We start from the raw sequence: 14,114 nt of genomic DNA, 5'->3' as shown, positions 1-14,114 counted from the left end.
TCGCAACCGATCGTATCTACGGCGAATCTACACGCTATTTTGCTCACAATATCGCCGTGTTGCTGCTGCCGTAAATATAGGAGAAACTATCTGTATGCCAACAGAAAATTATAGGTATTAAGAAAATTACTCATATAACGTCGATGCGAGGCGGTGTAAGTGAGTAGGAAAATTGAGATCATCGCCTATCGCCGATCGAGATCAGGATCTTTTCGTTTAGCGCGCGAAGCGTCGCGATACTCCGGACTTTTAAGCGCTTTGGCAGAAGCTGTATTTATCCTAGATTACGGCTCGGCGGGCATATTATAATTCGTGCTTTTTCAACATTTCTAAAAACGTTTGAACGTTTAACGCCCGAAGCATCCCGTAAGAGCAACATTTAACGACAAGAGAAATTGGAGCACAAACGCGGTTCAAGCAAAGTGTATCCGGTCCGTCGAAGCACGTTGTACTATGCCAAAGAAGTTAAAGGAGATCCTGGATCATAGATTAAGAATAGGCGCCGCGTCACCAATTGTCAAAAAAAGTCTCTGAATCGCCTACGGTCCTATATAACTTATTTTCATACGTGACCCTTCTTAATCTCGAGGATTTGACGTAGACATAACATAATTAGCCACGTGGGATGGCCGGAGGGGTAGCACATTAAGTTAAACATATGGGTCCCGCAAGGCCAGCCATTGCACCAGAACCCGGTATTTTCTCTTGGAAAATTCACCCGTCGCGGCGAAACAAACTCTGAAATCATATAAATATCGCACTTGAACGTCGGCGTTTATACAAAAAAATCCCACATATCCCGATCTTGTTGAATGTTGATCACTACAACTATTTGCAACAGTCGTTGTTAGTTACTAAGCTGGATGAACTGCCATACGTGACGTAGACGTTTCATCGCGCGTACGATGCAGCAGCGCGTAAAATTCGATCAAATTTGATCACGGTAACGACGAGTGGTTTAACTTCTGGTCAGAATCCTACGCAATTAATGGCCGAGCATCGCCCGGTGCAATGTGACCCTGGTATAGATCGGGGCACGGTAGTTAAACGTGATTAGTATGTGGTATAGTGATAGCCCGGACGATCCACAGCGACCGCAAACACGGTTCATATCCTCTCAACATATCCGAACGACGAGGCGGTGCAGATTCACTCTGGTGGCCGGCTCATTCGGCTTCGGTTTCTGCCCGGTTTCGATATTTGCAAACCACGCAGCCGATCGCGTGCGCAAAGATACACAGAGTTCGATGCCCAGCGGCGACTTTACAGTGTATGAATTTCACTCAGCGAGCTTGCGCCCCGAAAGGGTTGTTGCAGAAATGAGCTTGCGCATCGGGATATAGCGTTACGCGATTCCCATTAGCCAACTAGCCTCCGATTCGCGTTACTCGATCAGAAACGTGGCGCGTTAGAAATTCCCGGGTGAAAATGAGAAGGCAGGGAAGAAGAGGGCGATGGAGACAATGAGCCAGCCAGTTTTGGAAGGGTGTTTCACAGTGTCGCCGGAGCAGCCTCCTGCTAAGACAACAAGCGCACGCTGGTATCAAAGCTAAAGCCCTCGACGTTTTCTCGCCGGTTTTTTCCCCGTTGTTTTTGTCTTTCACGCCGCATATAACGCGGCTTTTTACCCGGCGACGAAACGATACGAAACGGAACGGGGCGACGGAACGGGTTTTTAGTGAAACGGGATATCTTGCAGGGGATGCGCATCCCATCCGCCGAATAAATAGGGCTTTGTGTTCGATATACCCAATCGCTATTATTCTCATTCCACGGACGGTTGTCACCACGCGTTTACATTTGCCTATACGTTACACGGCTGTTAAACAGGCAATCGGTGCGTGTCCGTTACTTGTTTGGCGTAACCATGTATGCGTAGACCGATCCACCCGCGTACTTAGAGGTATAGATACAAGAGCCGACTTCCGCACCGTGGGAATACCGTTTTTACTATATCTTTTTATAGACGTGAGAATATATCCCGCCGCCGCATTCTCGCCTGGAATGACAAATACACCTATTGTACTTTTCTCAAGTGAAGAAGCGCGAGGCTGACTTTGAGAAGTTGAAAAAAACGAGTCGATATTTTTTTAATAGCCTCGTATCCATCCTGTTAAATTTCCCAAGGCCCATTGAATAAATCGAAGAGAATTACAACGCGAGAGAGTGAAAGTGTCACTCGTCTCGCACAGTGATTCGTTATTCCCTCTCTCGGCTGCATGATATTATAGCAGACCCTTCCGGCTCGGTAATTTATTCAAAAAGGTAGGTGTTGAAATCGTTAGAACTGATTTTTAAATACATTTCCCTCTAATCCCCCAAGAACTGTATCATCCGCTGTACACGGTCCAAATATTTAGTGGTAAAAAAGTGAAATTTACTGGATTCAACCCCAAGCCGAGTCACTTAGGCGACCCTGAATCAAGACGTTCAAACTGTGCTTTCTCTTCGCACTCTCTGCAGACTGAGGAAAGATTTTTCCACCGATTCTGCTTCTGGTCAACCACGTACTCTCCGCTAAACAACAATGTCAAATCAATGTCAAAGAGGGTGCACTTTCCAACGGCAACGAGCACTCGCAACGCGGACATGGCGGTGACTGCGATTACCAGAGGACCTGCGAAAGCGTGGAGAACGGGGACCGGACGTGACGAAGTGCGGATCAAGAGGCGTCCCGATGAGGTAGAATACGGGTGAAAACAACGTCAAGCAGCGTTGACTGACAATGACCGTTTGTTTTTTCACTTCTGTCAGTAAATCATCCACCCGCTTGACGAACGAAGCGCGCGGCGCGGCATCCGAGGCCGTTTGAAAATAGGAGAGGCAAACATTTTTTCGGCTCGGGTAAAACTCCAGAATTACTTGGTCCCACTTGGGGATCCCCGGCGCCTCGTCATCTATTTTGAGATCACAGGTACGTGCGGTGCGGGATAATTTCTAGCGGAGGAGAAACGAGCCTCTTAATGACACTCCAGGCCCACCGGAGAACCGGCGCCATAAAGACGGGGGTCCTGAGTTATAAGGATAAAATTCAGTGACCTCCGGAATTATTTCGTCCTCGTAACCCTGGCTGACGTAGAATTTCGCGTTCAAGTTTTGCGCGAGTAAAACGAACGAGACACGTTTATCTTAGGTAATTTGAATGATTATTTGAGCAGCGATAATTTTCGTTAATAATTCCTCTGAGTGATTCCTTTCACGTAATCCTGCTGAACCTGATAGCAAACGAAAAGTAATGGTCTTACTCTGCGAGACAAACTCCTCGGCAATAAAATTTCAGCACCATATTGCCAAGATCTTACTCTCTGATATATATATATATATATATATATTTTACAGCTCGAAATGGTTGCCCATTTCTGTGCTCTGCAGGGTTTAGAATTATTTTTAGAATCGTCTTTGGGCGAGTGTTCCCCGCGACGGCTCGGAAGTCCCGTGACGAATGGAAGCAATTGAGCAACGTTCACAACTAAAAGCCGTAGACATTCACTAAAATCTCGAATTTGTCTCCGTCCAAGTTCGCCCCGCGCAGAACGATGGCCGGGTCTCGATTCAAGACGAAAAGCTTTTAAGTCCTCGCGGAAGTTCGACCTGAACCCTATTTTTAATTCTCAACTTTAGCCCCCGGTCCGGCCCGCCTTGCAACGAGTACGTCGCCCTTAATTTTTCGAAAACCTGCCCCTGCCTCGCGTCTCTGTTATCACTCCGAGACGCCTAAACATATCATTTGGCACTCGCAAAGTGTTTCCTTTCACAGCGACTCGGCTTTACACGGGTTTTCCATCGGTGCCCAAACGCCGCACTCACGCTTTCTAGAAACGCTCGCAGCCACCGCGAATCGCGGTTCTCGTTTCCGTAACGCGTCTGTTCTTGTCGTACGGCAAAGGAATGAGAACGCGAGGAAAGGCAGGAGTGAAAAAACGCAGCTCCTGCAGAATCCGGGAACGCCGAGGGCGCCGAGCTCATTCTTCCGCAAGCCAATCCCCCGCCTGAGTTCAGGAAATGAATTCGATTATACAACATTTCCGGAATTTCTCAAACTATTTCGCCCGTAATCGAATCGAAGCCTATCCCAAATCGGACTTTAATTATATTCGGCCATCGAATGCCACGCAATTAACCGTCCGTGTACACGTAATAAATTCCGTTACGGTATTTTCCGCGTAAAATCTGCCACCAAGATATTCGCTTATTCGACCGTTCAGATATGGCGTCAAGATATAACTAGAACCTCAATTCACATTCATAATTACTATGAAACATCAGATTGCTTATCGTCTAGACATTATGGGAAACTTTCAGGACGTGACCTCCCGCATGATCGTGCACTCTGACAATCAGAAACTTATCAGACAGTCGCTGCACGGTTATTTCTGGTTGAAAAACCTCGGTTTTCAACATGCACGAGGCACGATGCACGTGTGTGTCTGACAATTAGTTTCTTCAACTTTCGGATGAGAAGTGAAGAAAGATATTAACGGTTTGCGAAAAATTAGAAGACAGGTGAGAGCTTTTCATCGAAATTGCAAATTATACCGAATAATTCGTATTCGTTGAAGAAGAATACTAGTTCAAACGGTTTGAAATGATAAAATAAAACCAATTGGCACGATAATCGATAGGGGTAGTCGGTTCTGTATCCAGCTGAAGTTTCCAACGGACACAGATGTACGAAAGGATGAAAACGATAGCAGATTGTATAAATAGAGCTATAGAAAAAAGGAATTCCTCCAGCTCCCGTTGAAAATCGAAAAAATTCTGTGGCTGATATCAAAGGAAATACCGAGTGAAACGATTCCCCTAGTTAGCGTTGTTGATCCAAGTGGCCCCCCAGAAGAGTGTGCGGTACACGGTTGGGCTGACGGAGTGCACGAGGCTCTGCTGGTACACGAACCGTCCACCTCGCCTCGCAATGACACGCATCGCCACGCACACTCGTGCTCCCTTCAGACACACGCGCTTCACGGTGCCCGACGCTACTCAGAAACAAGTATTCGGAAGGGGAGAATGCAGAAGATGGATGCAGGCGCCGAGACCATGCACCTATAACGGCGGCTACACGCGCCTCGGTGAAACAGTGTGACGAGAGACTTGTTCGAGAATAAACCAACGCGTGTTCGCCATTTAGCGCATGTGCTCGCACCGAGAGGTCGATTATAGGAACCCCGCATACGAGCGTCGTTGAAAAATGGGCGCGGATCAGAGCTCTGAATCGTCAAAGTTCGGATTGTTCCTCACGTCGGAGTGTCGAAACTCGGAATGGTCAAAACTCGATCTGAAGGCTACCAACCTTCACAGGTGAGGTAAAAATTTCACGGTTTTGTTTGATCATTCGCAATTTTGACCGTTTTTCGGAATTTCTGATCGCTGCAACGGTCAATTTAAACTTGGACGTTAAAAAATGATCATCACGTGTAGCCGCGAGGCCACTTCCAAGTCAGGCACGAAGTTCAGACGCCCCTTTTATACGCGGGATCATTTTCTCCGGGCGCGAAAAAACGCTCAGAAGGGACTCCTTTCCATTTCCATTTATCGTCGTTGCGCCCGAAGCGGCCCTCGTAAACTCTAAGCAACATTTTTATCCCGGTCTGAACCACGGGGGCTAGCCGGGTCACGGGGCTCCCGTAAACCAGGGAACTCCGTGATAACTCATGCGCGCGCGCCCGGGATATCCTGCAAGGTTCCGAGACGAGGCAGCGGCGACGACAACGACTTCTTCGTGTCTCCACGTCTGGTTTCGATAAATATTTTTCTAAGCTTGATACTCGAGAAATTTCACCGTCTAAGTATTCCCCAGGGAACGGTCTGAGACCCGATGCACCGCCGCCTATCCGCATTCCCTTCTCCGAGACGGGAGCAGGTCGCCTTAATGAACCGCGATCCAAATTGATAGTAAGGATGCAAGCTTCGCGGAAGCATCGACGTAAACTTCCAAGGAAAAAAATTAATCGGTTCAATCCATCGGTAGCTTTCATCAGATTTGACAGGACAACGGTTCCAGTCCCTCCAACAGTTCCTAAGAATGTTTACTGAAAATTTATTAGCACTCAAGCTCAGAACTCTAATGCTTATAACAGCGACACGTTGAATTCCGCCTAATTGTTAACACTGCGCACTCTGGCTGGTAATTCCTGCGGAACCCAACGGAACCCAAATGCTAGGCTTACCAGGGTATTCTAGTATCGCCATTCACACCATGGCAACTTCATTACAACGCGTTTAACTCCGATTAACACGAAACGGTGACCGGCTGTACAAGTTGTCCACGCATCTTGTCACCGCTGTTCAAAATATACACTCATCTCTGTGATTTTAACTGCTCTCTTTTTCCGCAGTGTGAATGTACGGGAGCCGTGATTTCCTACCGAGATCTGGGTCGTCGTAGCTCGATGCCTTTAACAGCCTGCGTAGTACTGAGAATACATCAAGGACTGCGCGTTTTTCTGATTAAGATTTTAACCAGCACACGTATATAAATAGCACGATTGAAAATTCGCAAAATTTGGAAAAACCGTCATTGTAATTGCAGATGTTGGTTAAGCCGGTTGCAAATCGCTCTACTCGTCGGCTAGTGCTGATTATTTATGTCGGAGCGATAGGAAGTGGTAAATTAGGGGAAACATTCTTGCGTGCAAAAAGTTGGTGAAACAAGACGGGATGAGATCCGACTTGGCTTGGGTTGGCTTTGCAAGACCGGAATAAATGGGTGGTTGAATTTTTACCGAGGGTAAGACGAGCAAGACGACATTATGCTAAAAAGTCATCGTTCACTCAACAGCTTGAAATAAAACCCAGGAGAAATATAACAACCATAACGTTAAAATCTTCCGTATAAATTTGAACCACCGGAGGCAAAGGACAAAAAAATTCCACAAGTCGACCTCGATGTTTACATACGTATGTAGTACATGTATTGTACATGTATATACATACTTACGAACTGGTGAAAATTTTTAGCTGCTTTTTCCCTTCACCTCGAGCCTCGACGCGATCTAATAACATCAGTCATGACGAAATTATTTCCAAGGCACGTTTCGCGGTATTATTCAGGAATTTTAAACGAGAAACTGCTATGCAACATGGAATTACACGGAGTAGGTATCAAATTCTGGCCAAGTTACTTTTATGAATAAATTTTCCCGCCTTAATATAAATCACTTGCATGTTTATATCCCGCGTTAAATTTCCAACGTCTACAATTATGTCGACGCTTATGTGTTACTCCCCGCTGTATAAGTTTAACCCTGACGCGGTTATGTACAAGCCTTCAACGAAAATAATTTTAACTCTCCGCACTCCCTCCAAGACACGCTGCCACAAAAAAATGTAAAAGACCCGCGACGTCATAACGCCCGAGTAACGAGTCCTCCAGATCCTAGTGTCAGAAGCGGTTGCGCACTTCCGTTGATTCAAAGTGCGTTGAATAATGGGGTAAAATATACCGAACCGAGTACAGTCGAGCAAATAATCCTTTTCCCCTTCTGTACCGTGGCTTGTTATGAAGTGAACCATGCGAGTTAAACAGCGGGGTGTCGAAGTGGCGTTTCGGGACGTATAATATATAATATTGACAGTGTGAATTTTTTCGGTAAAACAGCTACGAGGCGCGGCTATTGCCTGGGAAAAATAGGCATACTCGTATATCAAACAATCAGGGGCCTAAATCAACAAGTGATCCTAAAAACACATTAGCCAGAGTCAGGATTCAGGCCACCCACCTCGCCGCATGCTCCGCAAGACCGCAGACCCACGGTAGTCTAATTTCAAACTGTACGAGCCACCGTTCGAGGTATGAGCCAGCTTCCGGTTCCGTTTTGGCCAAAGCGAAGCTGAAACGTAGCGGTAGGCATTGGCAAAAAGTCATCCTCGCCGCAGTCGGACCGGCTGGTTAAGGTTCGACTGTACATATAAACCTCGACGCCATCCAATTAGCCGGGTTCCTCGGTTGGCCCGTCTCCGAAACCTGGCGGAAAGAGCAGAGCCTGTGTTTATTATACTCGCCGATCGCTGGGGTTAGTTTACTTCATTTTTACGAAGAGAAAATTTGATATCTTTGTGTAAACAGCGTCGTCGTCAACAGCAAAGCTGCCAGCCATCGCAGCAGCCAACGCGGTTCAATTCCGACTCAATGGGAATTTTCTCAAAGCCAAATCCCTGCGACGACTCGTGCCCCCGAATGATCGTTAAAAGTATTTATAAAGATATCAGGATAGTTCCGACATCTTCGTGAACACCCTCGTATAGATGTCACGAGCTGCATGCGACCCGGCATGACATTCGGAATGGAGGAACACGTTTATGGGGATATATTCACGGCAAGTTGATAACCCGGGAACTTTGACTGTATCTGGAAACCTCGAATATCACCGGAGGCACTTGACGAAGTCAGCTTCGTGAAAAACTATACGACGATCTTAATTTCTGTCATTATTCTAGAATGGCCGAAAGCCAATATTTATTTATTCATTCCGAAGTCGTTGAATTCTCCTGCGATACAGCCGACATTGATTTATCGAACAAGTTTTGTAATTCTTGCTTTGAATACTAATTTTCAATGACGTTAAGGAAAGGTCGTCGTGCTCATTTTCTGTGTCGCTGATATTGAAGTCCGGTGAGAAAAGTCCATGTCTCTTTCATTGTGCCTTTGAAGATCCTGTGTACAATGTTCGGGCAGTGCGCAAGTGTCGTAGATTCCTTGAACGCATCCTACTCTCGAACTCAGCGTATCGAACGAACATCTCGCGAACATCAAAAGGGCTTAGAATTGTTGTGTAAACCTTGAGCCAAGTGGTACCTACCGTTCGACCGATCTCCGATGAAACCGATGAACGTATCAGGGCCGAGAATTCGATGGCACAGACACGGGAAAAGCTGCAATCTAGTTCGCTTCCGTCTTCGATGTAACTGTACACCCGCACGCGCAAAAGTCTAGTTTTGCCGCAGAATCGCGGCAGCGGCCGAGATTTTGGCATTTGGCCGGGCGACGCAGTGACTCTTGGTTTGAGTCTTGGCCTCCGGCTCGGAGAGCCATCAGGCTTTTTTCACCGCGTTTTTTTATTTTCCTCACTTTTTTCCTCTTTTCATCAGTACGTACCGAGCGATGCAGCCCGTAACTAGACGTCGCTGGAGGCGAAGGATCGTACACTGCACCCATCACGTTAATATGCATCGGTTTTCAGCCAGCAATTTCTTGGCATGCCAAGCCGTTGAACTGGGACCGACTATCCGCAGTCGGCCGGCTTCGTTTCGCAAACTCGGGACTCCGGACACGTTATTTTAATACCTACACTTGGCCAAAACGAGTCCCGGTTGGTTACACGCATTTGTAGCGGTGCGGTTCTATTTCTATTCGATTCTTCATCCCCGTCCGATTTCGATCGGTAGCTACGTTGCCTCCTTGCCGATACGTTCTTCCGCGATTTTCAACTCCTAATTTACGGCTCTTTTTGCGCCAATAATTCACCCTCCGCACTTGCAACGCGATGCTGATCGATACTATGGGATAAAGAAAAGTGGGGGAGATGGAAGACTGTACCAAGTGGTATTTCACCGTCGAATATAGGGAGTTCAAAAAAGCGTTTAGTTCGTTGGATGACTCTCGAAAACTCATATTTATATTCACTCGCGCATTCTTAGATTAACAAACTGAAACTGTGCTGTGCAGAAATTATATCGTTCAAGGTACAACTGTGAGGCGCTAGATAGAATAACTAACTTGAATTCGCTATATAGAATAACAGATCGAAGTTCACAGCGCACAGATTGAAGTACCCACCTAACGTCGCAAGTTCACTACATTAAAATATGCACCTATGTGGAAAAGTTTCCGCCAGGCGAATGTAAAAGTTACAAATGGGCAATAAGCAGATTGGATTCGAGAGCTCGCTCTGCTCGCAGCTGATATATATGTATCCATATACTCGGAAACCTGGAGTAAAGCTTCTCAGTGAAGCGAAACGCGTGCCAAATACGAACGTTTCAAAAACAACATCAAACACTTCTTTTCTTTCTGGTTTTTTAATTTTTAACTTTGTATCCTTCTTCTTTTGCCTTCTCGTTAAAGCTTCCGATACACGTCCGCGTTATACCTTACCTGGAACTCTCCCAACGCAATTATACTCTTCCTAAAAGTTTCCATGTACCTACACCGTACTTGCGATGTATATATTTATTCAATAATCAATTACCAGTATATTATGTGCTTGCAATGTTTCATCTCATCTCTTTATGCAAGTTTTAAAAACAAGATTTTCAAAAGATCGTGCCGATTTTTTCTAGACGTTCTTTGCGATTTCACATTATACAATTATACATGAGTTCTGCACTGATTACTCATTCAACAAAACATCTTGAAGGGGTCTCATGTACCTACGTTTTTGACATAAAATAATTTCTTTTTCTTGAAGAGCCGACTTGCTCACGATTGCATCTTGAATCGAACCGATGCCCTATTCGGTTAGCTAGTGTATGTAATTTCAAATGGAATTTTCAATTAAAAGAATTTAACTTTAAGCATAAGCTTCGACGTATCACAGAATGATCGAACAGTTTGAATTCCACCAACACGCAAAATGATAATCGAGAAGATTTTTCGTCGAGCTTAAAACAGCTCGTAGAGAGAAATGATCAGGAAAATGTCGTTACCAATCTTCAAGATCGCCTTAAATTCCGAGGCTCTTCAGCTTAAGGAAAGAGAATTCCTCGCCGTTGCGTGTAAAATATTACCTGAGGGGGCAGGTATAAGGCAAAAGCACTTTGAGCGTCACCCCCGCGAAACCCGCGAAGTAGGTCTTGGTCCCGTGCGACGCTCCTTATTTGCCTTATTTAACGCAGCAGCCCGACACCGGGCGAATAAAATCATGCCCGGATATACCTAGCAGACCTTTAAAAGGTATTCCATTGCATGTAAGACGCATCCAGCTGCTCCGGGGTACGGAATACTTATCTGACAGAGCGATACAGTTTACGGACCCCGCGGTGAGCGCGCCGACTAGAATCTCCATGCGCTCCTTTTGCGCAAAGGGCGCCGACTCGGAACCCAACAATGTCGGTTAATGCCTATTGGCGAAAAGGAAAGACGCGAATTCGGTATAAACACGGAGGCGTGAAACGGCATCGATTAAACACGAAAAGAGCGAATGTTTCTTTGCGGAATGGCATGGATTGAACGCCAATATCCGCAGGTGCCAGATCTGCAGAGCGCAAAACGTCGCAATGGCGCGTCCCGCGTAACTGCAACGTCTCGTGCCGTCGGCAGTTTGAATAAAACGACAAGCCAATCCGGAACTGAACGTGCAATAAAAAGTTGCGCGACGTTCGGTAATCGGTGCCCGATTTCGATTGGCTCGAGTTGCAGATTTATCGCCGATCAAATCGCCTCTTACTCGGACCGATCTTTGTTTCAATCCAATGGTACCTGCATCGCCGCTGCACTAGCCAAGGAAGCATCCTGGGCCAAGTAGCTCTTTTCCAGTTTCCGGTGGCGTTGGAATTCACCGGATTTGCACTTTGAGCGAACCGCTTTCAAGACGCGGTTTCTTTTTTCAAGCACCAGCTGAATTCTCCGTTTTCCTGTTTTCCTTTTTCCTTCATCGTCAGAGACGTATGGTCGTCGTCTGTTTGCCGGGGTAAATCGGTCGTCTAGCTCCTAACCGGGACGAGCTTCGTCAAGAGGTAAATAACCATCAGATTTTATTGGGGTTTGATGGGAGTGGTGATTTAACGGGCCATTCGACTGCTTTATTCGCGACCAATCGTATTTATGCTATACGCGGGCTTTGCGGGTACGGGTTGTATAGGTATACGCCCGAGATTTATGCCCTGCTACGATTTCGCCGAGACAGATAGCCGTGGAATCTTAATCTCTTAAAGTCGCACGTTTTTTTCCAAAGCGATACGGGAAGACGGCCGATTGGTTCGCATTAGCAATTCAAAAATCGAATCTCCGAATAGCCAAGTCACCGTTCCGAGGCACCAAACTTATCCAGACAGTCCTCGAGAAAAGGATCCGTCCCAAAATTCATGGCTTTCAAAGTGACGAAACAACTCGTCAAAATATCTCGAGTTCCGGCTCGAAGCGTCGTTTACGGCACTTCGCGATACATGGAAATCTCGTTTCCGTCCGTTATTCGCGTTATTATTCAAATCCGCCGGCACCGGCACGGCGCCGGATTTATTTGCACACATTCGCGTGGCGTTAGGCTTTCCACCATTCCGAGGTGTGGCAAGGAAAAAAAAAGGCTGGAGGAAAAAAAAAACAGCCTCAGAGACTCAGCTCCAAATTTTCGCAGAATTATCTTTCAGCGAGTTTTCACCGTCGGAAAAACGGACTCTCGGGGATTTCTCGCAATATAATGCAATCCGCGTATATAATTAGCCAAGGCAACCGTACGCGTTTTCTCCTGATCCTCGCGGCAGTGGTGAGTGAAATTTTTTAAATCCCTTCCCGCTTTAAAATGCCACACATACGGCGACGGCGGCGTTCGCGATATATATTATTCCTGAATGCATTTGAATGTATGCGAAAGCAGAGTCCGGCTCTCGAGTGGCGTGAAAGCCACGCATTCACAGGCTGCACTAAAAATCAGAACCAGCAGAGTAAGCTGGTCTCGAGTTGAAAAGCCCGGCGTGCATCATATTATCACGCGTATCGACACCAAGGTGCGTAATTTCGTCCCGTACCTGCAACTTACCCCCGGTGTCAATGGCAGGTGGTTCAAATATCGTGGACATAAAATGCGACAGCAGTGACGATAAAGGTAACGAGGGGGTAGAGTCGGATCACGAGACTGGCAATCAGGCTGCGCATAGGATGAACTCGCCTCGATCGTCAGAAATACTGAAAGGACATCCATAGCCGATAATTCTGACTTCCGAGGAGGACGGTACAGGTAGTCGCTCGCGACTCGATGGGATACGTAAACAGACAATTGGGGGCATTTTGACACACAGGAAACATGCAACACAGAATCGTGTTTGATTTTTCTTCTAACGCTTTTTTAACAGTTACATGTGGGTAGATCGTTAAACTGTGCCCTTTCGAACTATGGGCGTGCTTTTTGAGAGGCGACTGCCACACGCGCAATTCCAATTTTTGAACAGATGTTATCATCCTCGTGCAATGGTATGGCGAGTATTATATTGTTATTGCCGATGTGATAATTTCGTTACCTTGTTGTTGTTGTTTCCCTGCTTCCAGCTTTACAAACTCGATTTCGAGTGAGGACTTTTCCCTCGGGATCGTCAGTTTTGAATGGAATACTTTGGCTCGCTTCACTCCCGCTTCACTACCGATATTAAGCCACAAAAATATTTCACACACGTCGCGTTATGAATCGCGATGTGTACACGTCGAGACCGTCGTGTACGACTCACTCATTTTAACGAACTTCGCGCCACCGCTGTACCGATATACAGGTATGTTCTATACTACCTGCTACTTGTGCAGATTGGAACTGCAGGAATGGTTTTCCTCTCGAAATGGCCACTCTCGAATTTACACAACGCGTATAACGACGTGAAAAAAAATCCCGAGTGCTCCGGAAACCTTGGTACGTACACCAGTCACTCCTAGTCGAAAATAACTGTCTGAAAAATTGTCTGTTTTTCTTTCAACTACTTTTAATTTTCAAATAAATGTTAAATTCAAACGGATGCTGTCGCTGGAAAAAATGATTGTTCGTCAATCTGTCGAGTCGTGTCAACACCGGAATTCTAAATGTATTTTATGATGAATTTACAAACAGTAGCTCGAGTAAGAACTTTTTGAAGAGACAGTAATTGTTATCTTCTTTCATTTTTTACAACAATTTATCCGTAGAAACGATTTTATTCATCCGTTCACGCACTTGCAATTTAATACTCGTTCTTATTTTTGGTATCGAAGTCCATAAATTCTTGTTAAATACTCACTGGTTGAGTTAAATTATTTACCTACAGATTTTGTATGAAAAACGTCGGAATACTTATCGCGGTATTGAAATAGTAACGTAAATGTTAGCACTCAAAATATAGCTATTTTCAATTAAAAGTCACGAACCGTGGTGGAGATAGCGTCCTTCCTCTTCAGCGTCTACAAACAAAGTGCCGAGACTCTGACCTCCTGTGTCATGTTA

The 14,114-nt window shown here is 45.8% G+C and overlaps 1 protein-coding gene across 1 annotated transcript in view; it reads right to left on the bottom strand.

The window, feature by feature from the left end:
• LOC124179304 (cuticle protein 19.8-like) overlaps nt 1-13,756 on the bottom strand; it is a 229,578-nt gene extending 215,822 nt beyond the window's left edge. Inside the window, exon 1 of the mRNA XM_046563512.1 lies at nt 13,171-13,756. The gene's annotated coding sequence lies outside the window, so the exon portion shown is untranslated. The remainder of the gene's footprint in view (nt 1-13,170) is intronic.
• Between the last annotated feature and the right edge of the window lie 358 nt (nt 13,757-14,114).

The sequence above is a fragment of the Neodiprion fabricii genome, chromosome 4 (genome assembly GCF_021155785.1).
Source record: "Neodiprion fabricii isolate iyNeoFabr1 chromosome 4, iyNeoFabr1.1, whole genome shotgun sequence".
In the NCBI taxonomy this organism is placed as follows: Eukaryota; Metazoa; Arthropoda; class Insecta; order Hymenoptera; family Diprionidae; genus Neodiprion; species Neodiprion fabricii.
Note: the sequence above shows the minus strand (reverse complement) of the source record. Positions and strands in the feature narration are given on the sequence as shown.